This window comes from Mauremys mutica, chromosome 9 (assembly GCF_020497125.1).
Source record: "Mauremys mutica isolate MM-2020 ecotype Southern chromosome 9, ASM2049712v1, whole genome shotgun sequence".
NCBI classification, from domain to species: Eukaryota; Metazoa; Chordata; order Testudines; family Geoemydidae; genus Mauremys; species Mauremys mutica.
Genome location: NC_059080.1, coordinates 38,820,400 through 38,847,198, shown reverse-complemented (window position 1 = coordinate 38,847,198; position 26,799 = coordinate 38,820,400). Strand labels below are relative to the sequence as shown.

At 52.3% G+C, this 26,799-nt stretch overlaps 1 protein-coding gene across 2 annotated transcripts in view; it reads left to right on the top strand.

Moving 5' to 3' along the window:
- The first annotated feature begins 8,953 nt into the window (after window positions 1-8,953).
- Window positions 8,954-26,799, top strand: part of FRMPD3 (FERM and PDZ domain containing 3) — a 139,132-nt gene continuing 121,286 nt past the window's right edge. Inside the window, exon 1 of one of the 2 annotated variants that reach the window (XM_045031004.1) lies at window positions 8,954-9,168. The gene's annotated coding sequence lies outside the window, so the exon portion shown is untranslated. The remainder of the gene's footprint in view (window positions 9,169-26,799) is intronic. The other variant, XM_045031008.1, reaches the window with a different exon arrangement.

Below are 26,799 nucleotides of genomic sequence, written 5' to 3'. Positions count from 1 at the left end.
TCATGGCATCCCTGATCCTTATGGCCCCGCACTGCACCCCTCTAATAGCCCTGATCTCTGGCTGTTCAAACTCAGCCTCCAGGCACTGAGCCTCAGCGGTCCAGCCCTGAGTGAAGCTTTCACCCTTCCCTTCACAAATATTATGGAGCATACAGCACACGGCTATAAGCATAGGAATATTGTCATCGACCAGGTCCAGCTTCCCATAGAGGCAGCGCCAGTGGACCTTTAAACAGCCAAAAGCACACTAAACAGTCATTCTGCACTTGCTCAGCCTGTTGTTGAACCACTCCTTGCTGCTGTCAAGTTGCCCCGTGTATGGCTTCATAAGCCACGGCACAGTGGGCATTTCGACTTCCCCTATGGTGATCTTCTGGTCCGGGAAGAAAGTCCCTGCTTGCAGCTTCCTGAACAAGCCAGTGTTCTAAAAGATGTGTGTGTCATGTACCTTTCCGGACCGCCTGCGTTAATATCTGTGAAACGCCCACGGTGATCCACAAGTGCCTGGAAAACCATTGAGAAATACTCCTTGTGATTAATGTACTCAGTGGCGAGGTGGTCTGGTGCCAGAATTGGAATATACGTCCCATCTATCGCCCCTCTGTGGTTAGGGAAGCCCATTTGTGCAAAGCCATCCACAATGTCACGCACTTTGCCCAGAGTCACGGTCTTTTGGAGCAGGATGCGATTAATGGCCCTGCACACTTCCATCAACATGAGTCCAACAGTTGACTTTCCCACTCCGAATTGGTTAGCGACCGATCAGTAGCCAGCTTCCACAGTGCAATCACCATATGCTTCTCCAGTGGCAGGGCAGCTCTCGTTCTCATGTCCTTGTGCTGCAGGCCTGGGGCAAGCTCATCACACAGTCCCATGAATGTGGCTTTCCTCATCCGAAAGTTCTGCATCCACTGCTCGTCATCCCAGACATGCATAATGATGTGATCCCACCACTCAGTGCTTGTTTCCTGAGCCCAAAAGTGGCGTTCCACTGTGGTCAGCACCTCCATGAATGCCACAAGCTAGTACGCGTGGCAAGATCGGTCACACTCCTCTTGCCTTTGTAGTTTAAGAAATAACTCCACTGCCACTTGTGACATGTTGGTCAGAGCGAGCAGCATACTGGTCAACAGTTCGGGATCCATTCCTGCAGACTGAAGAGGCAGGGCATGCAGTACACAAACCATTGAAAGATGGTGCCAAATGCGGACGGAAGCACAGGAATTGCTGGGATGTGAAGCAATGCATCATGGGACATTTGGACAGGACCCAGGATGTCCCGCGACACCTCCATCTTCCCACAACTCTTAGCGACAGAAGAGGTGAGATAGCTCCCCAGAGTGCACCGCTCCTAATACTGCTGCAAGTGCCACAAGTGTGAACACGCTATTGCGCAGACAGCTGACAGTGTGAACACACAACAACGGTTTCCCTTCAGTGCTCTCTGAGTGGCTTTGTAACTCCTGGTGCTGTAACTCTGCCAGTGTAGACATGCCCTTAGTGATTGCTGAAATACACAGAAGATCACACAAGATTTAGGTTGCTTCCGGTCCCAAGAGACCAGTCACTCACCTCAGGTCAATTTGTACCTCAGATCTCACACCAACGACAACACTTGTAGCCAGTCCTATGTAAACTAACTAAGGCTTTATTAACTGGGGAAAGGAAATGAGAGAAATGTAAAGGTTAAAGCAGGCAACATATATACACAAATGGGTTACAGTCTATGGTTCCAAAAGGTGACAGAGTTGTAGCAATCTGTCAGCTCTGAATGTCTCTTAAAGCAAGCCCAAGTTTGACTCTGGGGATCTCTGCTTCTCTTTCATAGCTCTGGCCCTGTGAGAGTCCAAATTTTCTTGTCCCACTGCTGCCACCCAGATCCTGCACCCCACACCACTGCCTTCTGCCCAGGGGAAGCGATACCATAGGGGTGCAGGGGGAAATGCCTCTGGGCATGTGTGACCTTCTTCCAGAATGCAAGCTGGTGAGATGAGCCCTTTTGCATGTAGCCTCTTCATAGATGTCTGGGGTAATTAGCAAAGTCTTTGTACTCTGATGTCCCACAATGGCCCATTCAGCCTTCTTGATGGCTAGGAGACATCCCTCCTGACTGAATTCACAGGTTCAGAGCAAACATTTTTTACAGTCATAAAGCAAAAACTTAAATATAGTATGTGCTAAAGACGTTATAACTGAGATTAATGCATGCAGCAACTAGCAAGCATTTCATAAAGCTTACACACATTGTTGTAAGTCCAATACCCATCTTACCATACTAACACACAGGTCAGCTGGACTGGCTTCCAGCAATGAATTTGTCAGTGCTCAGCTGAGGCCTGAAGCCTTGGCAAGAGCTGGCACCTGGTTTGCCAGCATCACACTCACCTCTTCATGCACCCTCTCTGAAAAAGGCCTGCATAAATAGATGCTAAGTGCAGGAAGTCCTGGTCAGCCAGGGGTACAGTATTCCTCTTTATTCCTGGCCTTTGCTGTTGTCTGGGGTGTAGCATTGCCATATGCTGTTCAACAGTGGCTGGTTTCCACTCCAGGAGTAGCGGGCATTGCAGTGATAGGTGGAGTGATTTGTATCTGTGTGATTTGTGAAGTGCTGCAAACCCCTTTGGGATGAAAGTCTCAATGAGAATATCAGCCATTACAATGCCTCATTCTTTGGGGAGGGGGAGGGGGAGGGGGAAAGGAAGCAGGAATGTGCCTTTGAACATTATAGTACTGCTCCCGGATGTGCCCCGGGGTGGAGAGGAGAATGCAGTTATAATGAATGGGAAAGAGATTCTTTATCAAGGCTGCTGAACACAGTCAGACCCTGTGTTTTCCCCTGGCTGGCTCCACTAGCTCCCACACTGATTAGGTACAACTTACCTGTGCTGCCCAGTATCACCAGTCAAGTCAATGGAGCTATACTCATACCAAGGTTCCCTAAGGCAGTGGTACCCAAACTTGTTACTAAGGCGGACTACCCCTGCTCCTTCCCCTTCCCTTCCCAACCCTCCAGCCTCCTACATCCCATCTCCCCTCCCCTTCTCAGCCCCAATTCCCTGCTTGGCTCTCCCAGCCTGGCCCCCTCCTGCAGGCTCAGCAGACCCCTCTTTGCTGCTGGGGTCACTACCAGGCTGCTGACTGTGCTCACTGACTCCAGCTCCTTCCCCTGCACTGCTACCGCCCAGATCCTGCACCCCACACCACTGCCTGCTGCTGCCCAGGGAAAGCGACACCATGGTGGGTGCAGGGGGAAATGCCTCTGGGCATGTGTGACCTGCCTACACCCTTCCGGCAATCCACTGGTGGGTCAGGACCCATCATTTGGGAAACATGCCCTAAATCCTGGACTGGATTTGGAAGTCATGGAAAGGACATGGACTAGAGCTGGGCGAATAGATCTGTTTTTTTCTGTTCGCTGGAAGTCTGAAACATTGAAAAAATTTGTTTTAGGTTGACCAGAAAATGATTTTTTTTTGTACTTTTCAGAAAATCAAAAAATAAAAATTCATTTTGGGTCAGTGGAAAGGTTCTGGTTCAACAATATCAAAGTGTTTTGTGATTTCAACCGTTTGTAAACTTTTCTGATTTTAAGAAAATTAAAGGACATTTCAAAATGTTGATTCAAAACATTTTGATTTTTGGGAGGGAGAGGGGGCCGATTTTTGACTAAAACAATTCCGTGAAACAGACATGAATTTAGTACATTTTTCTGTTTTGTCAAACCTGCATTTTTCACTGGAAAAAGTTTTAGCTGAAAATTTTCACCCACTTCCCCTGCTGACACACTGCCCAGCACGTGTCCAAACCCCCCAGTTACCGTTTGTGCTGTGGATCGAAAACATTGCACGGAGTTTGCTCTGCTTCTGCCCTTGGCTCCTGTCTGCACTCCCTGGGGGAGTGCCAGGAGCCAATGTGGAGGCAGACTTGGAAACTCCCGGGATTCTTGAGCCAGGCAATTTGGTGACTACAAACACCTGCTGCACTGCCTGCTCCCCTCTAAGAGCCCATGCAGCAGGGCATCTCAAAAAGCCCTCTTAGCATAACTGCGTGGGGAAGACAGATCCTTTGGAAGATGACGCTGTCCCCCTTCTGTTTCCATTCTGCCTTTTGTGCCTGCTCTCTCCTTTCTCAGCCAGCCAGGCCGGCAGTTACAACAGCTGCTTTCCCAGTCCTCAACAGAGCTGTTTAGTTCTCCTACCCCGCTGGGTATTGTGGGCTGATTGTATTTTTTCTTTGCTTAATGGAATGGCGCTGCCGGAAGGGGGCTGGAGCCCATGCGGCCCTGCAGAATGGAGTTTGGCTCCCCTGCCAAGCCGGCACGGCAAAGGTGAGGCTCCGCCACGTGCCAGCTTAGATCCTACTCACCGCTGTCGGCTGAGTGAAGCCCAATGACCTACTGAGCTGCTTTTTAATGGGACTCTCTCTCCATTCAGTGAGTTTAGTGCGGGTGAAAGGCAGTCCAAAGACCTCCCTCTCCGCAGAGCAGCCACAGCGTGGGCCACAAAGCATGCTCCCGCCACACTGCTTTGTGGAGTGGCGCTCGAGGGACTGCTTCCAGGGGTGATCAGGTCCACACCCCTTTGGCCCCTCTGCTGGGATTGCAGTTAGGGCCAGTTCTTTGATTCCCAGACCACGAGGACCTGGCCTGAGAACCCCTACGCTCATTACACATCAGCTAGTAAGGGCTTCTGCCCACTTCTGCCTTGGGCACCATTCCAACCAGTGATGTAGGTGGGAAAGTGCATGGGTAGTGGCTTTGGCATGTTACATTTTGAGGGGGAAATCACAGATGAGCTACGAGAACACAGAATACATGTCCCGTATTTGAGCAGAACGTGCCCATTCCTGACGTTTTGGGTTTAGCCTGGCAAAGCCCAACCCCCTGCTTGGCCCATTACTGGTCCCCCAGCCATCTGTCTTCCTCTTTCTCCCTTTTCAGAGTGTTTTACACCAGTCCCTCCAAAGCCTCTCTGGATCTCTCTTTTTCTGAATGGCGAGTCTATCTGCAGTGTCTGCAGAAAATCAAATTCAAAGGGGCTCAGTCATGCCTGTCCAGGACATTCCTGTAGCAAAACTTATGAAAAGTGCAAGCTCAGGGCTACTGCATAAGCCTGTCACCTCGGGAGCTCGGCATGGACAGCCTGCCTGGGGCAGCAGGGAAGGACTTTGCCAGTCCTCCATCTCAGTCCTGAATGTTTGTCTCCATGCAGAATCACTACAGAATGCTGCCTCATTTTCTGCCTGCTTAGGAAAGGTCCATGACTGGACCCTGGCTGCAGGCCCAGGACTGCAGTGCCGTAGCAGAGCTATGTGGGCCCAAGAAAGGAACAGCTGTGGGTCAGGACAGAGGGGACTGGAGGGTAGGACTGGAATATTAGAGGATCTGCAAGTTGGGATCATGAAGTCTCAGCAAGGGGCAGGAATGGAGTAGGAGGAGGATGCTGTGGATCAGAATTGACTATGCTCTTTTAAAAGAGAAAACAATTCTACACAGACACACACACACCCCAGTTGCACTCTTCTGCCTGGGCAAAATAAGAGTAACAAAACTCATTGTTTCCTCACTCTTCCTGTCCTTTCCTTCTGTTGTCCCCGATTATGTCCTGGCTGCATTCTAAAGGGTGAGCAATCTGGGGCAGGAAGGTTTGGATAGTGGGATCCTGTCTGGGGTCACAGGTATGGCTGGAATAGAAATAAGGAATATTAAACCCACTGTTTTCTTCTGGGCTTTGTGGACTTTAATTTTGTACACTGGTAGCCCGATGAGGGGTGCTAAGGCAGGTAGGCCAGAGGTGCGTCAGCAGAGCTGTCTGGTGGAGGCCTCCCAGTGATATCTGGTGATGCTGCTCATCAACAAACCAAGGGCCTGGTGTGGATTTTATCACTCTTCAGTTTGGGTGTGTCCAGGGGTGGGGGGACAGCTAATCCGATTGGCTAAAATTAAAGAGCTGGCTCAGGCTGAATCCTCCCTAAAGGCTGAAAGAATTTGGTTAACTTAAAAAAAAGTCTCTGCATCTCTGCACTTCTTGGCTTCTACTGGGAATAGAAGCTAGGATGGCGGGGGGAAGAGCTGTGGGAGATGAGACCAGCATCATGAGCCGGTAGGATCCCAATTATTTGGACTCCTTGGACGTGTGGGTAACTGGGAAGCAAGGTGAAGGAAGGACTGGATTGTCAGGGGCTGGCATGCCCAGTGCCCTGTAGGACTCACACTGTCATGTGGTGTTTCTGACCTGATGGGTGATCTGAGAGAGCCTGTTCTTCTGCCAGTCCCAACCCTGTCTTGCAGGCAAGTGCTCTGGACTAGACTTCCTGGCTGCTGCATCTCCAGCCCTTTGAGGTTTGCCCATCCCTAGCCATGAGGAGACAGTGACCTGGAGCGCATGACAAGTGCTATCAGTGCTCCAGTCCATCCCTTGGTCTTGTATCTCCTGCTTGCGGCATTTCTCTAGTGCACTTCTATGCATGGTGGGGGGGAGGGGGTTCCATCCCACCTGGCTTTCTTTCTAGTTCCGGTCAGGGCCGGCTCCAGCTTTTTTGCCGCCCCATGAGGCGAAGCGGGAAAAAAAAAAAGATAAAGCCGCAATCGGCGGCACTTCAGCGGCAGTTCTACCGCGCCACTTCAATCTTTGGCGGCAATTCGGCAGCGGGTCCTTCGCTCCGAGAGGCACTAAAGGACCCGCTGCTGAATTGCCGCCAAAGACCCGGACGTGCCACCCCTTTCCATTGGCCGCCCCAAGCACCTGCTTTCTTCGGTGGTGCCTGGAGCCGGCCCTGGTTCTGGTTCTCCCTCTGGATTTCAGATGCAACAGCTGGATTTTATGTCTGATTCCTTCAGTGTCAAGTGCTGCAGTAAACCCCTCTGTCTCATCATTAATGATGACAGGAGTCCCTGCTGGGAGAACGATAAAACAACTAATTAATGAGAGAGCCTAATGCAACCCTGAGCAGAAAAAAGGGAAAACAGAGACCTGAGATGTCCACCTAGCAATCTGCCTCTCACTTCCCCCAGCACTGGGGCTGAGAAAGGCAACGCCGGTACAGTGCTCCGTGCCACCTCCCCTGGCAATGTGGCCATGAAATACATGGAGAGTGGAGATAAGAACAATGATGCTAACCAGACGGTTGTTGTATGAAATACGGAGAACTGCAATGCCCGGATAGGATGGGCCCTGCCAATGATGTCATGAAACATGTGGGCACAGGGAAGCCACTCTGACGTGGCACTCCCTATACAAGGCTTGATGCACACGCACAGGAAAGATGTGCCATGCCAACATGACATGCAGTGTTCCCTGGTCATGCTGCCATGGAGCAAGCAGCTGTGTGGGTGGGAGGGGGGAGGGGGGGACGCATAGCATCAGTGCAGCACAGACACTGACTAACCCTTTCAGTTCTCCCGAGATGAGAAAAGAAATGTTGACCATTGGCCCATCTGCCTAACTGCAAGCATTAAAATGGTCGCCCTACAGGCTTCTTGGGGAGCTGGCACCAAAAAAGGCAAACAAGACAAACCTGCAGGGTGAGAGGAGCAGAGGGGGTCACCTGGAAGCAGTCCCCTTGCATATAGCATCCTCAGGGAGCAGAGGGGGTGAGGGGGCGTGTGGAGAATGTTAGGTAATGTGTTCTGCTAATTTTATTTTATGTGTGTGGGTGAGGGACGAGAAACCTGTGCTGGACATGAGATGTGGTTTCACATCCGAGGACTCTGCAAAGGCCCTTTTGGTTACCAGGAGGCACTGTGGGGTGTTCGTTCAGTCAGGTGAGGATGGCTGGAAGAGGAAGTCTTGGGGCTGGCAGGAGGGCGTTAGAAGGTCTCGGGACCTGGCTGAAGGGGACCTGCATTAGTTCATCCATGGGGATTACTTGTGATGAACAAAATAAGAATTTGCTCCTTCAGCACGGAGTGGAGCTGCGCTGACAGGGTTTTCCTGCCACGGCCTTCAAAGAGCACCTGCCATCCTTCAGTGAGCACCCCGCTCCTGAGGTCTGGGCCTTGGAACCAGGACCAGAGCGAGGGTGACAGGTGGTGAAATGTCCTAGTGCAAAGCTCCATGGTGGTGGCAGCAGAGACCCAAGCCCAGGAGTGCAGGAAACCCAGGGCTGTGAGCGGCCCCTGGGGCAGGACACTCCCAGCAATCTGAGATGGCCTGTTGGACACATGTGGTGCAGTTGGGTGTGCACAGAATCATAGAATATTGGGGTTGGAAGAGACCTCAGGAGGCCAACCTCAACTATGCAGTCCCCCATCAGGTGGGTCCTCTCCGGATGGGTACCTGCCTTCTGTCCAGCAGCTCCCGGCTGAGCCCCGTGCTTTGGGGAGAGACCCCCCCCCCGTCTTCCCTTTCTCCGCAGGGCGGAGGTGTGGCGGGGGAAGGGGTGGCCCCGGATCTGGGCTGGCCGGCTGCTGCTGCTGGAGCTTTGCTTGGCCCTGCAGCTCTTTAGTATCCGCTCTGCGCCCCGCTGGCTGTGCGGCCCCTTCCCCCCTCCGCGCTCTCCCTGCTGCCCCCGGCTCCCCGCCCGGGGGCGGCTCCGCGGCGCTCGGGGGAGGGCGCACGGCGCAGGAGGGCTCCGGAGGCACAGCGCCTCCAGCCAAGGTCACGGAGCGGAGCCGCGGGTCTCAGGAGAGGAGCAGCTTCGCCCCCGCCCCTGCTACTGCTGCGATTCCCGTCGGGGCCGGGGGCTCGCCGGGTGCCCCGGCCAGGCGCTATACGCCGGGCTCCAGCCACGGGGCGCGGGTCGGGGGCCGGCGGGGAGCTCGCTGCGGAGTCGCTGTGGATCGGGGCCGAGGGGGCAGCCGCCGCGGGGCGTGTCTAGCCCCCTAGCGGGCAGCGGCTTTCCCGGCTGTCTCTGCCCCGAGAGCAGCGCCCCGCGCCCCTCCCTCCCTCCCTCCGAGCTGTCCGGCCGCCTGGCCCTGCGCCGCAGCATGGACACGCCGCAGCCAGGGGGCTGAGCGGAGCGCGGAGATGGAGACGGCAGGAGCCTGCGTGCGTCGCTCCCAGCCCCCTGCAGCTCCGGCAGAAACTTCCCGGGGCAGCCCGCTCCCTCCTCTCGCCCAGCCCTGCTGCTGCCCGGCGCTGAGCCCTGGCCGGCCGCGCTGCGGGCGGGGAAGGCGGGAGGAGTAGGCAACGCCGAGAGGAAGGACGGGAGGGGCAGCCGCCAGCCAAGGTAAGGCGCGCGCCTCCCGGGGGCAGCTCTGCGGCGGGTCTGTCTGGGGAGGGAACTGGGGGCGACCAGCAGCTGTGCCCGGCTCAGCCCCTCGTTTGGAGTCCGAGGCTAGTTCTGCAGCACGAGCCAGCCCGAGTGCTGCTGGCTTTGCCGGCTGTGTTCAGACCGCTTCCCTCGGCGCGTTTGCCCTGGCTTTCGTTGGGGCTGCCGGGTGGGCGCGCAGCGGGAGAGGTATTTGCGTGGAGACCTGGGGGACTGAGGAGGAATGGTCATGGTTTGTGATGATCAAACAACCATCGTGTGTGTGTGTGTGTGTGTGTGTGTGTGTGAAAGAGAGAGAATCCCCTTCCAGGAACACACCCAAGCACACACAGAAACAGTATATCCCTATATCCTCAATCCACATACACCCCCCTCCTCTGTATGCACACACAGCCCTCGCCACACAACCCCCCCCAGCATTCCCTGTCCAACTTGCACACTCCCACTCCACCAAGTGCACAAAGTCCTCTGTGCATATACACAGCTCTTTACATACACTCAAAGCTCAGCCTACTCCTGTACACTCCTGCCCCTAGAATACACATGTATGTCTGCGGGCCCTTTCTGGGAGGATGTGGGGGGTAGGCACCATGTGTGTTGCTTTGTGCCTGGAGTGCACTGCGTATCCGCCCATTGGCTGGAGCAGAGAGGGTGCGATGTGTTCCAAAGCCACACCCTGAAATGGATGTGCACTCCTACACACAGTGACCCCCAAAACTACTGTCCCCGAAATAGAAGTGTGCTCCTAGTGGAGTGTGCAAGTATGTATGCTGGGGCCCCACCAGAGCAACTTGGAAATGGATACAAATGCACACACCATAAATGTATGCGCATCCCTATGCATGCATGCCCAGCTCCAAATTGCATCCGATGCTGGCATGTGCACACACCTCTCAAAAATGTGTGTGCGTTCCTGTGCCTGCATGCCGAGACCCCACGTGTGCATGCACACAGATGGTCTCCGAATTTCCATCTCTCTCTAGGAAAACAGGTGTCACTTTTAACTCCTGCAGCTGCTGCTCCTCTGCAAAATGGCACACCAAGGTGGGCCCCGCAGGCTTGCTCATTACTGACCAGTGCTTGTCTTTGCAAGTGTTCCCCACTTTTGAACTGAAATGTTTGGGTTTGGGAGCATCCATACAGCAAGGGTAAAGTGCTGGTGCATTTAATGCTCTGGTCAGTGGCCCTTGGCTTCTGCTATGCCAGCATTGTGCACTGAAAGGGTGGGCGGTGGGGGGGGGGCAATTTATAATCAAGGGACCATCTTGTGAAACCAACTGCACTGCAACCATGGTAGCTCAGTTTCTATGGGGATGGCTTAAAGCAGGGGTCTCAAACTCAAATGACCCCGAGGGCCGCATGAGGACTAGTGCATTGGCCCGAGGGCCGCATCACTGACACGCCCCCTTGCTGCCCCTGGCCACACCCCCAATTCACCCCTTCCATGAGGCCCCGCCCCTGCCCTGTCTCTTCTCCACCTCCTCCCCTAAGCGCGCGGCTCCCCACCCCCCCCCCACAGCCCGGCCCGGCCCGGCGGGCCCCGCTCCCCACCCCCACCCCCACGGCCCGGCGGGCCCCGCTCCCCACGGCCCGGGCCCGGCGGGTCCCGCTCCCCACCCCACTGCCCGGCCCGGGTCCGGCGGGTCCCGCTTCCCTCCCCCACCCCCCCGGCCCGGCGGGCCCCGCTCCCCACCCCCACGGCCCGGCCCGGCGGGCCCGGCTCCCCACGGGCCCGGCCCGGGCCCGGCGGGTCCCGCTCCCCACCCCACGGCCCGGGCCGGGCTGGGCCCCCCCCCACCCCCCCCCCACGGCCCGGGCCCGGCGGGTCCCGCTCCCCACCCCACTGCCCGGCCCGGGCCCGGCGGGTCCCGCTTCCCTCCCCCCCCCCCCGGCCCGGCGGGTCCCGCTCCCCACCCCACTGCCCGGCCGGGGCCGGGGGGGTCCCGCCCCCCCCCCCCCCGGCCCGGCCCGGGGGGCCCGGCTCCCCACGGCCCGGGCCCGGGCCCGACGGGTCCCGCTCCCCACCCCACGGCCCGGGCCCGGTGGGTCCCGCTCCCCCCCCTCCTTACCCGAGCGCGTCTCCGTCCGAGCGCCTGAGCTTCGTCCCGCTCAGAGCCGCGTGGTGAGGGGGCGGGGCTGGGAGCTCCACGCCGAGCGCAGCGCTCAGCCCAGAGCTCCCAGCCCCGCCCCCTCACCACGCGGCTCGGAGCGGGCGGGGCTCAGGCGCTCGGACGGAGCCTCGGCGCTCTATGCGCCGAGGCTCCAGGAGAGGGGCGGAGGCGGGAGCCTCCGCTTTTCTCTTGGGGGGCCCTGCGGAGCTCCCCTGGGGAGCTCCGCGGGCCGCAGGGAAGAGCTCCGCGGGCCGCATGCGGCCCGCGGGCCGCATGTTTGAGACCCCTGGCTTAAAGCCTTCTTCTGAGTGTAAATTCCCAGGGAACTGTAGCTTTGCTTGGCAGCTCCTTTAGCACTGGAAAGACCAATATTTGATTCTCAGGGGGGATTGGTGTGCTTGAGAGAGGGCTGTTTGATGCTCAGGGAGTAGGATCTTTGATTGAGAAGTTGTTTATTGCACTGCAGAGATTGCAGTTTAGTTTCTCTGGAGGCAAGATCCTTGCATAAGCGCTATCCTGAGGCATTGCATTTGGATTTTGCATACTGTCTCTGCTGCATGTCTCGAGTTTGATTCGCCAGTTTTGGGAGAGAAGTTGGTTTCCTGTTGCTTTCTGCAGACTGCCCATTTGACAACCTCCCCTTCCCCAGGGTGAGTGGAAATTCATTCTCTGTTTGTTCAGCCCTGGGCTCCCTCACTGGTCTCCCAAGCTTGGGTTAGAGGAATAATTGTTTTTTGAAAAGACAATGGATCTAATGAATAAAACTAAAGATTGTGTCAATCACAGGAATTAGGAGATCAGTGGCTGGCCCTGCATTACTCCTCTTTGTAGCTATGGTTTTAATAATCTCAGCAGCGAGTTCCCTCTGTTCCCTCATTGATGCGATCTTTGTGTTGCTACTATTGGGACCCTTTGGTGTCGATTAGGCTGTATCACTTTGACCCGTTTTCACCACCAGGCTAGCTAAACATGCTGAGACATGGTGATAAAAGAGGGTTCTGATCACTGAAGCCTTATCCACATTAGAGCCAAAATATTCAAAACTGGGTGCCTGACGTGCTTCTGTGTCCAGTGTTAAGGAGCTAAATAAGTGGCCTGATTTGCAAAAGTGCTGAGCGCTCAGCGTCTCCTATCTACCTGAATATGAATTATTGGGTGCTCAGTGCTTTTGGACATCAGGTGCAGATGCTGCCGTGTTCTAAGCCTGCAGAACCTTTGGTGTAGCCCCCTGTGGCACTCTTGGGAATAATCCAGCGGGACATTGGGATGTCATATCAAAAAGAAAATGTCCCAGTTGAGTGTGAATGGTAGTGCTCTATGACCACTGCAGTTGGCAACCCAGCAGAGTCCCCAAGATTGGGAACCTGAGTAACAGGCAGATAGCGCCTCCTAGTCAGGGCGCTGGTACCAACTCAGCCATTTCTTCAAGGGCAACTGTGACCGTTGTTTGTCTAAGTGTTCAGAAAGTACATTGAATTGAAAGGGAGCTGTGCAAGGGGGACATGGCAGGGCAGACTCAAACACAAACACCAGAGGCACTTCCACTAACGAAGGAATGGGGAATACTAAGGTGATGGGCTTTCACAGCTGATAAGAAAAGTGATGATAATACTAATAAATTAGACCTCTTCTCCATCAGTTCCAGTTTCCAGCAAGAGCTCTCACATTCAGCCCAACTTCCTGTGCATCCTGAACAGGAGAAAAGGAAGAGTGAGAAGGGAGATGATGAAAGCCTAGAGCCTGAGTCTGGTCCAAGCCAGGCTGTGACCTGCTGTGCTTCAGAGCGGAAGTGTAGGGCTTAGGGCTTGGCTACACTCGAAACTTCAAAGTGTGAGTGTGGTCGCAGCGCCAGCGCTGGAAGAGAGCTCCCCAGCGCTGCACGTACTCCACCTCCCCGAGGGGATTAGCTTACAGCGCTGGGAGCCGCGCTCCCAGCGCTGGGGCAACTGTTTACACTGGCGCTTTACAGCGCTGTAACTTGCTGTGCTCAGGGGGGTGTTTTTTCACACCCCTGAGTGAGAAACTTGCAGCGCTGTAAAGCGCCAGTGTAGCCAAGGCCTTAGTGATTATCTCTGGCAGGTGGCAGGTTCCTGACAGAGATAAACGGCTGGGGAAGTAGAGTGCCACCTTCTAAATTAGCAATGGAAGAGGCTGAGCTGGGCTCAGGTGAGAAAGAGGCTTTTCTGTCTCTGTTGATAACATTTTGTACTAACTCAGACATCTGTGGCGCTGATAAACTTCTTCATGTGTGCGCCGGGCTGGTTCCAGGCTGGGCCTTTTGAATAATGCATAGAAGCAAAAGGGTCAAATCTGCTGCTGTGAGAAATCTCAGAGCAGGATGGAATTTAAAGATAAGGCAGATACGAGTGGTGCCTTATCTTATCCGGTACCCATGGCAGGCCTTCTGGATCAATCTCAGGAGCCCTTCTGGCTATGATGGGTGCATGGAGCATGCTTGGTGGGTTAGCTGCCAGGTTCCTGAGAGATTAACACCAGAATCAGTCGCAAATCAAAGGAGCATCAAGATCAAGGGAATGCTTTCCACATTTGCTTTTCGTTCACCCCCGGCTGTTGAGGAATAGATCTCTCCTAGTGCTTACATGGAGCTTTTCAAACACCCATCCTGCTGCTGCTCCTGGTGAAATCAATGGAAAACTCTCCTGGCTTTCAGTGGAAGCGTTAGTTAATCTTGCCTCACAACCACCCCCTGGGAGTTAGCTGTAGTTAAAGCCAGCTCTCACACAGCAAGATTATGCTGTTGTTATAAAGCATTTATACAGTGCCATAAATATACACATGAAGAACAGGAGTACTTGTGGCACCTTAGAGACTAACAAATTTATTTCAGCATAAGCTTTCGTGGGCTCATTTCTTCGGATGCATAAATATACACAGTGCTCCCAGAAATGCATGAGACTTGTTCCCTGCCCCGAGGAACCGACAGGCTGAATGAGACAAGGCACAGAGCAGCAGACTTGGCAAGGCTGGGGTGCAGATTATTGAGGAAGAGAAGGGAGTTGGGGTCGCTTGAAGAGATGAGGCTTAAGGAGGGATTCAAAGGGATGAGGAGGTGGTCAGAACCCTCGCTTGGGACTTGGGAGACCTGGATTCAATTCTCTGTTCTGCCATGGGCTGTGTCTGACCAAGGACAAGACTCATGATCTTCCTATGCCTCAGTTTCTGCATCTGTAAAATAGGGGTATAGCGCTGCCCTGCCTTCTCATGAGGATCAGTACACTACAGATTGTGCGGTATTTGGTACTGTGACACTGGGGGCCAGAAAAGAGTTTATAGCTAGAAGGTGACACAGCCGGTCATGACAGAACTGAGACTAGCACTCAGGTCTGGGAGCTCCTCGTCACTGGGTGTTGTATCGTTGCCTCACCAGAAGTCTGGGAGTTGAGGGAAGGCTCTTCACATTTGTAGTCCAGTTACGCATTGGAGCTATAGTTTGGCTGTACTGTGCACAGTCATCCGCTCCCTCTTCACCACCTGTAGGGGAGACAGTCAGTCCTCTAACTGTTATAGTTGCTCCTGCCCCAGTTCCATTTTACAAATGCTGTTGGATTTGGGAGATGGGAGGCAGAGAAGGGGAGCTGACCTACCGTGATCCTTCACACCTCTGGGCCATCCATTCAAATCCAGTTCAGGTCAGGGGTGGTGAAGAGGTGTTACCATCAGCTCTTTGGCAACGTGCATGCAAAGTGGTGTTGGCATCAGTCAGGTTCTTAGTGGACGGGTGTCTCCATCACAAGCCCAAGCGGCATAATTGGTGCCCTCATTGGCAGCCTGAGTAAAGCATGTGAGAGCTAACGGGGACTGGCTGCCCCCCTCTCATCCCAGAGGTGGCTCCTCTAGGCCAGGGTCACGGCACGTGGTAGGGCAGTGTGGGGGAAGCTGTTCTGAGGACAGTGGGGTTCGGTCTCCACAGTATGTCAGTTAGCCAGCTGCTTTCGCCAGCCCGAAATTGCAGTGGAAACCAAAAAGATTTGGCGGCTTGGCAGGCCCTTGAGCATCAATTCCAGCTGCAGTACAAAGGTTCAGGTCTAAGCAAATACGAATTCTTCAGGGATTTCACACACATAAAGGGCCAGATCCTCAATTGGTGTAGATCGGTGTCGTTCTGCTGGATCCAGGCTTATTTACATCAGTGGTGGCTGTGTTGCACACACCAGCATGGCTGCATTTCTGCTTCCCCATCTGCTCTGTCCTTGCCCCACTTCCTTCCGCTCTCTTTGTCCTTTATCCTGGCTCCTGATGGGAGGACTTCCTGGGGTGTGCACCCGGGCAGGGCAGTCCAAGGACTTCAGGTGCCTTGGTAGGCTGGGGAATGGGAGGCTCTGGGCACTGGAGTCTTGCAGGGCTTTGTGTGGAGCCATCTCCACCAGCTGTTCCGACCAGCTTTGGAAACAGAAGCTCCTGTCCGTCCACATCCGCTCTTCACAGCATATCTCGAGCGGGGTGGATTAATGCCCAATGACGTTAAAAACACTCTGAGCTCTTTGGCGTTCTCGCTCGCTCTTTTAAATTAATCAAAAGCTGGCTTCCGCAGCCAGTCAATAGTGAGATTTATCACTTAAACAGCGTTATTGATTGCCTGGGAAGCCTGGTTTCATATTGATAGATATGTACGCGTGCAGACAAGCTGGTGAGCCCTGTGCCGTTAAAGGCACAGAATGTGTTGTGCCCGACCTACCCCCCCGCAGCTGGGGAACCACATCTGGTGCCCAGGGGGCATCAGCCCGCCAGAGCCAGCACTCCCTCTTTGAGTGAGAGCGGTGGTCTCTGTGTGTGGCACTGTGGCCAAATTTGGCCTTTCCTTCCTTGTGCACTGGACCTTCTCCAGGGCGGCACCTCAGCAGGGCCTGATTACTGCTTGGCTGTCAGCATTCAGATTGCTGCTTATACGGGAGCCACCTGCAGCCTGCTGTGTTAGCCTCTCTTGCACCCTCATGCTCACATCTTCGGATAAGCTCACCATGCTAGTGGGGAGAGATGGAGGGGAGTGGGTCGGCGATATAGGCAGAGCACCTTCTTAGCTCGCTATGGAAGTGTTTGTCCACAGCGCTGTTTGGGCTGGTTAATGAATTTTGGGTGTCCTACCGCAAATCCTGCTGCTGCCGTCAGTGCCCCCTACAGGAGCAGCTGGCCTGGCACGGAGCCTTCATCTGGAAAGTTGACAGCAAGGCTGGGAGTATGTTAACATGTGTGATGGGCATCTCGAGTGGGACGAAGGAATCTTTATTAGCCGTCACTTTGATCTTTCTGAGCAGGCCTTGTGGAGCCCTCAAAGGAGCCCTGCGCTGCCCTCCTGACTCTCCATATATTCCCACAGGGTGGCCATGATGCCCATCAGCCAAAGAGGCAGGGAGAAATGTGAGGCTTTGCCAGGCTGTAAGCAAGGGAGACTGAGTTGATGTTACTGTGTAAGGTGCTCGTGGTGGTATTTCTCCATGAAAAGAGCAAGGCGTCATTGTGGTCTGAAATGACTCTTCTTGTAGATTAAGGAAAACAACAAGAAAGAACCAAGTTAAAGTCCCCACAAGAGAGAGCCATGTATGTGTGTTCTAACAAGGTGCACCAACTCTGTAAACAAAATGGCAGCTGTCTTTGCACATGGGGAGAGTCCTTCGAAACTAAAATAAATGAATGCATATAAGCGAAAGGCCTCCATTTCATAGCTGCATAAGCCTTGCACATGTCTGTGCTGGCCGAGGATACTGGTATGTTCAGGATGGGTTTCTTGGTACTAAAACTTCTCCCGAGAGGAATGGGTGGGTTGTTCAGAGGCTCAGGGGGGCTGTGCACGGGGTATTTTGGTAACTGTGCTAATCCTGGGAACTGTTAGACTGTTCCAGCAGTACCCAGCTTCCCACTGCCCTTCCCCACCCTCTCTTGGAAGTAGGGCTACCAGTCCGTCTGTTGCACCATCTGAAGAGGCTAATTGCTGCAGTGGTTCCAGGGCGTTTTTAGGGATACCAGCTCCAGACTGCTCCAGCAGGGCAGTTGTTTGGGTGATACCAGTCGAGGGGAGGTCCCAGAGAGGGAAGGTGTTGTGGAGGTATTGGTGCGAGGGGCTCTTGGTTGGGTGTATATTCTCAGATAACTGGTATTTCTGTTCCTGCTCCTCTGTAAATGGTGTTTTTGAGGTCACCACTATATAAATCTTTATGGGGTTCCCGCCTGAGAGCTCACATTTCCCAACAGGCAGTTCAGCGGCCTCCAGGAAAGGAGTTTGGTGACCTCAGTCCAGTTCCCATGGGATGGGATCTGCATCTCAAACCATTATGACAACTGGCGCAGTATCGGCAGAGAGGCCAAGAACTTGAATAGCGCTGGAGGCTGAGCTATCCCCATACCCTTAGGCAGTGCCACCAGGCCTGATGTGAAGCAGTGCTGAGCTTGAAACCTCTTTTTCGGGAAAGGCTCTGGGTCAGTGGAGCCCAGCCACAGTAGGGTGGTGCTCAGGATAGGATTAAAAACCAAGCCAAGGTTCTGCTTTACCAGACTTTTCACTCTGAATGTATTATGTGTACTGCACCGTGTTGTACTGTGTTCCATCCCCACCGCATGGTAATACCTGTCTCTGCAGCACAACTTGCCTCACACTGCCCTGCATTATAATTCGCTCTTGCTGCACAGCAACGTTTGTGCAATGTACTGGTCTGCATCCTCTACTGCACCTCATTTTATACTGCACTGTCTGACACTTGAACTGCTCTCTCCTGAGCTGTGCTGCAATCTCCAAGGCTGGTGTGTGCTATACTGTGCCTCATTATACTGTAATTACACTGCATTGCCCTGCGTGGCCCCGAACTGCCCTCACCCTGCATTGCACTGAAAGGCTCTGCCTTTTGCTGTGGTGTGCACTTAATAACACCACACCTCCTGCCACTGTTCATAGGAAACAAAGGGGTTGGCTGGGGTCTGAATGAGACATTACCCTCTTTTAGTTTAAAGTAGGGGGAGATGGGCACGTGACATCCTGTCCAATGCAGAGGCATGGGCAGCTTTCGGGGGGAAATGTGGAGGGCTTCACTTGAGTTCAGCTTTGCTCTGTTGTCCCTTAAGTCCCTGCAGTATGACTTGCCTGAAATTGCAAGTCCCTGCTCCCTGAAATTGCACATCTGGTAGCTAGCGCAGCAGGTCTGTCATTGAATAATGAATTCTCCATGAATAGCAGAGGGAAATTACCAAAAGCCCCGGAGTGCGAGTTAGTTGCACACCCTGCCTTGAGATTTCGTGGTACAAGCCAGTTAATGTAGACAGAAGACCCCAATCTTTAAGGCAGTTTCTGCTCCAGTGACTTTCTTCAACCCCCAGGAGCAGTGCAATGCCCGCAGTTGCAGCAGCAACCTCCAGCGAGTCCTGCCTCACACTAGAGGTGGAATCATGCATGCGTGGAGTCAGGCACCAGTTTACTCTTCTCAGCTAATGATGTGATTTGTCTGAGTGTGTTTGTAATGTTCCCATCTCAGTAGCGTCTGGGCATATTATCCAGATTATATGCAACATCACATGGAGATAATCCCTTACTCTGGATAGTCCAACAGTTCTGGCTCAGTCACTCATACGTGCACCTGTGACAGTCTATAGACAACCCAGGGTCTAATGAAGGAGGTGTTTCTTGCACTCAAAAAGGCACTAAACCTGGGTTCTGGAGCTAGAGACCCTCCACTAAAAATACCGTCTCCCCAGCCCCCATCTAGGGATTGTCAGCAAAAGTGCTTTAGCCACTGTGAGGCCAGTGTAATGATACACAGGGAGAGAGGCAGTGCTGAAGGCAGCCAGCTCCCAAACCAAGTTGGTCTTCATATATGAGCATCAGCACCTGGAATTGTGCTGGGCAGTTTAATGTTCTCATACCAATCCAGTAGCTATAGCAGATTGAAGCCGGTGGGACGCTTTGGTCTTCACAAGTAGCCCCAAGTATGTTGTTGCCCCTTTTTTACCCAAGAAGCTAGTCAAAGTTTGGAGCCCTGGGGACGTTCCAGTTGGAGGTAGAAATTGATAGTGTGGAATTTTTTTAATGCAGTCTTGTTTATTTAGAGGAATGTACCAAGTCCTGCTTCTCCAAACACAGGAGGAGCCAAGAACAAAAGGAGCAGTTTCTTTGTTTCCAGATCTAAGCCCTTTTAGCCAGCTACAGCCTAAAGCTCTCTCTCTAGTTTATCCCAGGCTCGCACTGTGCTCACAGGCTTCTGCTAGGCTTTCTGCCTCTCTCTGTGTTCTGTCTGTTCTCAGTTTCAGTGTGCAGTGCCTTCCTTCACACACACACAAAACACAAACAGTATTCAGCAAAGCCTCTCTCCCAATCTGTCCAAACTCCCGGGTGGATTCACAACCCCTTCTTGTCTTCAGTAGGGGGACTTCTCATGAGCTCACCCTGGCAGTTATGTGAATTGGTAGGTGCATTCACACCCACTTCCAATGGCATTTTAACTCAGCCCAGAACAAAGTTTCACCCAGCCCATAACGGCATCACTGCAGCAGGCCAGCCTGAAAGTGATTGTGGTGAGGGCTGCATCCTCAAGGAAACCTTTTAGCTTGCCACAGATGGGTTAAAAAGCCCTGAGCAACTACTGCTACCTGGGAATCCAATAGTGGGCAGGGCTTCGGATGTGCCCTTCATTTGTGTCCATCTTTGCAAGGGGAACTTGCATCTATACCTGGAGTTCTCAGGATCTTTCTCCGTTCCCCAAATGATTTCCCCCTTTGCAACCCACATCCCCTCTGTCTTCTTCGCGCTGAGTTTGAGCAGCTTTCTGACCTCCACATAACTGCCCAGTCAGGCGCTGGGAAAGCAAGGAGACTGCACCACCTGGAAAAGGAGACATAGCCCAGAGGTGGCGTCCACATACTGAATGCGTTGCAGCCAAAGGTCTCTCAGTTTCATCCAAGGCTTCACCTATATGTTGAACAGGAAGTGTGGCAGAATGGAACCCTGCAACACCGGCACGAATGGGCCCCTGGGATGGCTTGGCACAAGAGGGCTCCTGGGATGGCTTAGTAGGTAACCACAATCACCACCCCCATAAGTCTTCCCAAGAACAGTCTCCTCCCTTGCCTGTATGGTCTCACAAATGGATCAGTAGCACTGTGTGATCAGTGCTGATAAAGCTAATGAAATCAGCCTGGATAGCTGACCTTTGTCCAGTTAGGGGAGCTAGACTATCAGAAGAGAGGCTTTGGCAAGGCATTGTTGCCTAGTGGATAGGACACTGGACTGGGATTCGGGACCTGGATTCTGTGCCTGGCTTGGACAGGGTCTCTAGGTGTTACTCCAGACAGTATCTTCCAGAAGTAGTGATCGTCCAGTCCACCCTTACCCACTTGACGTTAACAAAATAATGTTGTTGTATTTTTATGAAGCAAGCATAATTTACAGCTAAAATAGCACGCAAGAAACATGTCCAGTCCAATCTCCTTTGTCATCTCATCTTCGTTTAAGGCCAGGGTGCCAGGAGGTGGGAGGAGGAATGAAGAAAACAAAACACAAAAGGAAGTTTACTTCCCATGTCACCAAGATGTGCGTAGTGCTGCCTAATGTTGCCATCTCACAGGGCTTCAATCTGTGGATGTTAAACCTGTATAAAAAGCTTTTCTTCAAGGAGGGGCGTGTCCCCCATTCCCTTTATGGGACTTGCTGTGAATCTGCTTCCAGATGGTTATGTGGCATGCTTGCACTGTTCAAAGGTTGAGGCAGTTCTAAAGCCTGCTGCAGATGGACAGAAAGCACTTTTACAATCTATGAGTGACCATTGTATTTCCCGGCCAGGACGCCAGGAAAAGAAATGAAATGAACCCACTGCTACTGCTTTTATGGATTCATTTCTCTCTAGAATTCAAGCCACACGTTTTCCCAGATCCCCTGCCAATAGCAGGGAGCTAACTGATAATGCAGATGCTATTAATAAAGCAAGTGTTGTTACATATTCATATCAGTCAGATTTCTAATTCAACTACATGAAAAAAACATTCTGTAGCAGAGAAACATTAGGGAGGATAATGTAAGGTTCATTCTACCAGCATTGGCACATCCTACTCTGTTCAGAATCCTTCGTTTCAGGATTCCTGAATTAAATATTCCATTTGGCCCTCTCTGATCTCTCTCTAAACGAATCTCTGCTGGCTTTGCATCCCAGCACTAGGGACATTTTTGTCTGACTGTTTAACTCTGTTTTGCTGGGAGGAGCAAAGATCCATCATTTCCCATTCTAACAGACCTTGTTGATTGGCAGTAATGTTGTCCTCTTAGCTAGGTACCTGGCAAATGTGAGTTCCCCAGAGAGATTTCCTTGCCTTGATTTGAGTTAGATACATTGATCTGCACTTAGTCATTCTTGCCTAGCACTGTCTGAGGCCACCAGGCTCCGTAGGCACTGATGATTCCCTGGGCACATCAGGACAGAGGGAGGACTAATATCATACCTGGGGGGTTGTCTGCATGAGAGCTGGAGGTGTAATTTCCAGCTTGAGGAGACAGATCCACGCTCACTCTGTTGGAATTAGCACACTGAAAACAGAAGTGAGGCCACAGCGGTGCCTGGGGCGGGAGGGATTAGCAGCCCTGAGCATGCACCTGTGGTCTTGGATGGGATCATACTGGGGGTGCCTAGCCTCTCCCACCTCTCCTCCTGCCGTGGCTACGCTTCTATTTTTAGCTTGCTAACTGGATCAGAGCTAGCCTGGGTATGCCCCCTCTAGCTGGGAGTCCCAGCTCCAGTGTAGTCACACACTTAGACTCTTTCACGATACATAGGCAAATCAGCAGAGCCGGGCAGTTCCACTGCCCAGAGCTCCGAGAAGCTCTGCCCCCTCCCCCTCCAGGTACAATTAAACTAGAGCTGGAGGTGTGATTTCCAGCTGTGCTAGCTCTGATTGCTGGAATTAGCAGTGTGGGCACAGCAGAGGGAGGCACTAGCAGCCCGAATACGTACCTCTGACAGGCTCTGCTTGGGGCGGCTGAGCCCCTCTCATCGGTAGTGCCACGGTGGGGGTTACACTCTGTTTTTAGCACGCTAACTCAGTTCAAACTAACTTGGATCTGTCTCCTCCAGCTGGGAATCCCACCTTCCAGCTCCAGGAGAACACACCCCCATCCCCGTAATCCCCCGCTTCAGTGCTTACAGCTGGAATGAGCTCTCTCGGTCCTTTATAGGGATCGCCTGACCCCTTCTCAGTTGGGTCTGATAATTGTACAGAGCCATCTGGCTCCAGCCCCTCTGGCCCTTCCAGGGGCAGAGCACCGTGTTATCTTTCTCCTGACATCCCATCCCCACGATGGTGGAATTCCTCTGTGAATGCATGTTCCACCCAAGCCAAGCTGTGTGGGTATCTGTTTCCTAGTAGCTAAGCTGTTCCCGTTTTAGGGCAGGTTCTGCATGTTAACTTGCTGTCCAGACCTAGCTGTCGGAGTGCATATTCACTTTATTCACCTTGATCACTGCTCTGCAGAACCAACTGATCAATTTGTCCTGCTCTTCTGTTTCCCTTCCTGACTGCGTCGGCTGCTCTTCTACCGTGTCCGCAAGAGTCTCTGTATTAGGAGCTCTGTCTCTCAGAGAGCTGTGCAAGTTTAACGTTGTCTGCGTGGATGGGGTCTATTTCTCTGCTTGATTCCTGCACTGTACCATTTTGCTAAGGACAGCTTTGGGAGGACTGTGTCAAATGCTCACACCAGCCAGCCTGGCTGGTGTTTATGCCATTTGCCACCATTCTATATGATCAAACAGGAGGAATGCCTTCTCAACAACATTGTGTCGAGGCATTGCATCTCAGGGCAGTGACCTTGCACAGGACCTTAGGAATATGACGGATGGATAGATAAACAGAGAAAAGATTGGGGCAGACGCCTTCCTTCTTTATTTTGTGTATTTTACAGCAGTGGTTCTTATTTATTATTATTTTTATTATTTATTAACCAGGGGCACACATACCCCTGCGGGTACGCAGAGGTCTTCCAGGGGTACATCAGCTCATCTAGCTATTTGTGTAGTTTTACAACAGGCTACATAAAAAGCACTAGCGAAGTCAGTACAAACTAACATTTCACACAGACAATGACTCATTTGTACTTTTCTATACACTGAAATGTAAGTACAATATTTATATTCCAACGGATTTATAATTCTATGGTAAAAATGAGAAAGTCAGCAATTTTTCAGTACTAATGTGCTGTGACACTTTTTAGTATTTTTATGTGTGATTTTGTAAGCAAGTAGTTTTTAAGTGATGTGAAACTTGGGGTTCACAAGGCAAATCAGACTCCTGGAAGGGGTACAGTAGTCTGGAAAGCTAGAGAGCCACTCTTCTGCAGCACCAAGGATGTTGTATAGGAGCCAGGTATGACTGCAGGATCCAGGAACATCGCACAAGAAGTGCTTGTGATGGGTGGGCTCATACAGATGAAATGGGAATGAGCCAGCCGATAATGGGACACTTGCAGTGCTAGGCTGGAAACAGATATACAGTGCTGTTTGGTTTCACAAGACTTATGCTCTCCAGCATAAGTTTATATGTATAAAAAACAAAGTGTACCGAGAAATCCCAGCAAAAGGGCTAAATACACTTACAGAGTTGTTCCTACAACGGGACATGCTTTTTGTCATCCATGCCTCCCAAATTGCAGCAGCATTTTACAGTAAGCCATAAATTGGAGGAAATACCTTATTATTCATAAAGCATTATGGATGTGTCTGTAAACGACCGCACAGTGAAGGCTGCATTGAGAAATGCGGGTAAAGCACTACTGAAATCTTATATTTTAATGATTGAATTCAGTCTCCAAATTTGGCCCAATAAATCATCAGAGGCTGATTGAATTTTTCATGTAAGTTTTTTCAGAAAATCTTTACTAACATTTGCAGAAGGAATGCTTGAGTTTGACCTTAACAATCATACATTTTTTTGCCTCTCTTGAGGTCTTCACGACCTACCAACTTTTCACACACATGGTTTCAGGTTGGGACATGCCTGCGATAGTCCATTCAAGTCCCAACCCGGGGACTGCCCTTCTTCACTGTAACCTAATTGATCATCGCTAGAGAAGGGAAATGCCCAGCTCCATCCTCTGGAAGATCCATCCTTCCACAGGAAGAAGCAGCCTCTGTAGCAAAGCTGCAAGCTCCGTGTGTCTGACAGCTTGTGTTTCAACTCTCCCCCTCTCCACCCCCTTTGTTGTGGTGGGAAGGCAGGAGGCTTGCTGCTGAAGTGCTGCAAGAGTGAGGTTATGAGCCCTGCTCTCCAGCTTCTTCCTTTGGCCAATTCCCTGTGGTTTGTAGAGGGGTTCCAGGTCCATCAGACTGGGATTCCCAGAAGGGTGAAGCCCTCCCAAGGAGCATTAAGGGAAAGGAGGCGCAGAGATGGATTCCCTCATCCTCTTCTCTCCTGTTCATTGCCCTGCCTCCCTTTAGAGCACCACCCTTTAGAGCAACACAGGAGACAAAGACAGCTGGCTCTGTGGGGCAACATGGAGGAGTGGAGCTCTGGGCGTGAGTGTGGGGAAGTGGGACAGATGGGAGACAGTGTGGCTTCCTCCAGGAGGGGATGGCACATCAGCATTGACAGCTGTCCCTGTGTGTAACAGGCTGGCTTGCCCAGGGCCTGGAGAGCCTGGCCTAAGCCAGCCCTGATTGCAAGATGAGCCCCACTGGGGGGAATCGGGTAACTCCAGTATGAAAAGGCTCTGGAGAAGGGGGTAGGTCAGAGGCAGGAGGAGAGCATATGGAGCTGTGACTGAGGGAAGGAGCAAGGTTGGCTCTTGCAAAGCCCTAGCAAGGTAAAAGCTGCAAGCGAGAGTTAGAGGAGGGGCAATGAGCTGAAAAACTCTGTGGGTTTGGGACTTCTGTGTTTTGATCAACTCTGTTGCCAGCCGGAGGAGAAGGGGTGAAGGGCTGGTTAAAGGATGCTCTGGGAAGGTCAGTGGAGACTGAGGAAGTTCTTGGAGGGGCCTGGGTGAAGGGGAAATAGAGATGGGGAGGCCACCCTGTGAAGAGCACTGAATAACTATATACTGACTAAACAGCTTGGCAGAGTCCCTGACACAGTCTTCATCAGCCTGGTGTTCAGGGAGAAGGCGTCCCATTAAAATGCAGGAGACCACCCCGTTAAGGCACTGTCACTTCCCAGCCACCACTCATTAACTTTACAAACCTCCCTCTCCTGGCACGGGGAGTTAGGTACCATTATCCCCATTTTACAGATAGGGAAACTGAGGCCCAGGGAGGTTGAATGAGAGTGACCCAAGTTTGTACAGCAAATCAGCAGAAGTGGCCAGATTAGAACCCAGGCATCCTTGGCTCTCCGGCCCATGTTCAGTCTATTAAGACATACCCTTGTATGAAACTTATGGGCTGATGGTGTCAGGGCCGGCTCTTGCTGGGGAAGATGGCAGACGGGAGACACACAGTCTGATTTGTCCCCCTTTCAACTTGGCCATTCTCCAGTCACATGCATGCTACCAAGTATCAGAGGGGTAGCCGTGCTAGTCTGGATCTCACGCTACCGAATCCAAGTGGCAAATCCATTTCTCAGCAGAGCTGGCCCTGTGCTGTCCTGAGTTGGGGCATTAGAATGTTTAGTGGCTATTTGGTGTAGGAGTGACTGGGGATTGTGTATGGAGAGGAGTTCACAATTTGCATAAAGGCAGCAAAAATCCTAGGCCATCTCAGTGTCCAAATTAGGCACCACAGAGGCAGGGCTGACTGCACCATACTGTGAGAGCTGGCTGCTGCTTGGGGCAGCAAAAAGTACGGGCTGCAGTGTGTTTACTGGGTGGTTATTGCAGGGCAGGTTTGAGGGATAAGGAGCTTCTTTAGGGTGACAAACCTGTACCCACCCCGGAGAGGATGCAGGTTGTGAAGATAGCACAGTACAGAGAGGCAATACGCTGTTCTCATTCACAGACAGGAGCATCCTGCTGAGTGTGAATAGTGGAGAGGAAGTGCAATACTGTAGAGCACTATGAGATCTGTTGATCTCCAAGCTGCTGCCAAAGGGAGGTGAGCAGAGTTTTCCCCGTTGGCAGAAGGTAGGGTGAGGCAGACTTACCCAAGACCACAGAGCCAGGAATAGACCCCACCTTTGCCAACTCCTAGGTGGGTGCTTTAAGCACCAGGGGTCGGCAACCTTTCAGAAGTGATGTGCCGAGTCTTCATTTATTCACTCTAATTTAAGGTTTTGTGTGCCGGTAATACATTTTAATGTTTTTAGAAGGTCTCTTTCTATAAGTCTATAATATGTAACTAAACTGTTGTTGTATGTAAAGTAAATAAGGTTTTTAAAATGTTTAAGAAGCTTCATTTAAAATTAAACTAAAATCAGATCGCCCCGGACCGGTGGCCAGGACCTGGGCAGTGTGAGTGCCACTGAAAATCAGCTCGTGTGCCGCCTTCGGCACACGTGACATAGGTTGCCTACCCCTGCACTAGACAATGCTTCATATCTAGGGAGCAGATCCTGCTGGGAGCTGAGTGAC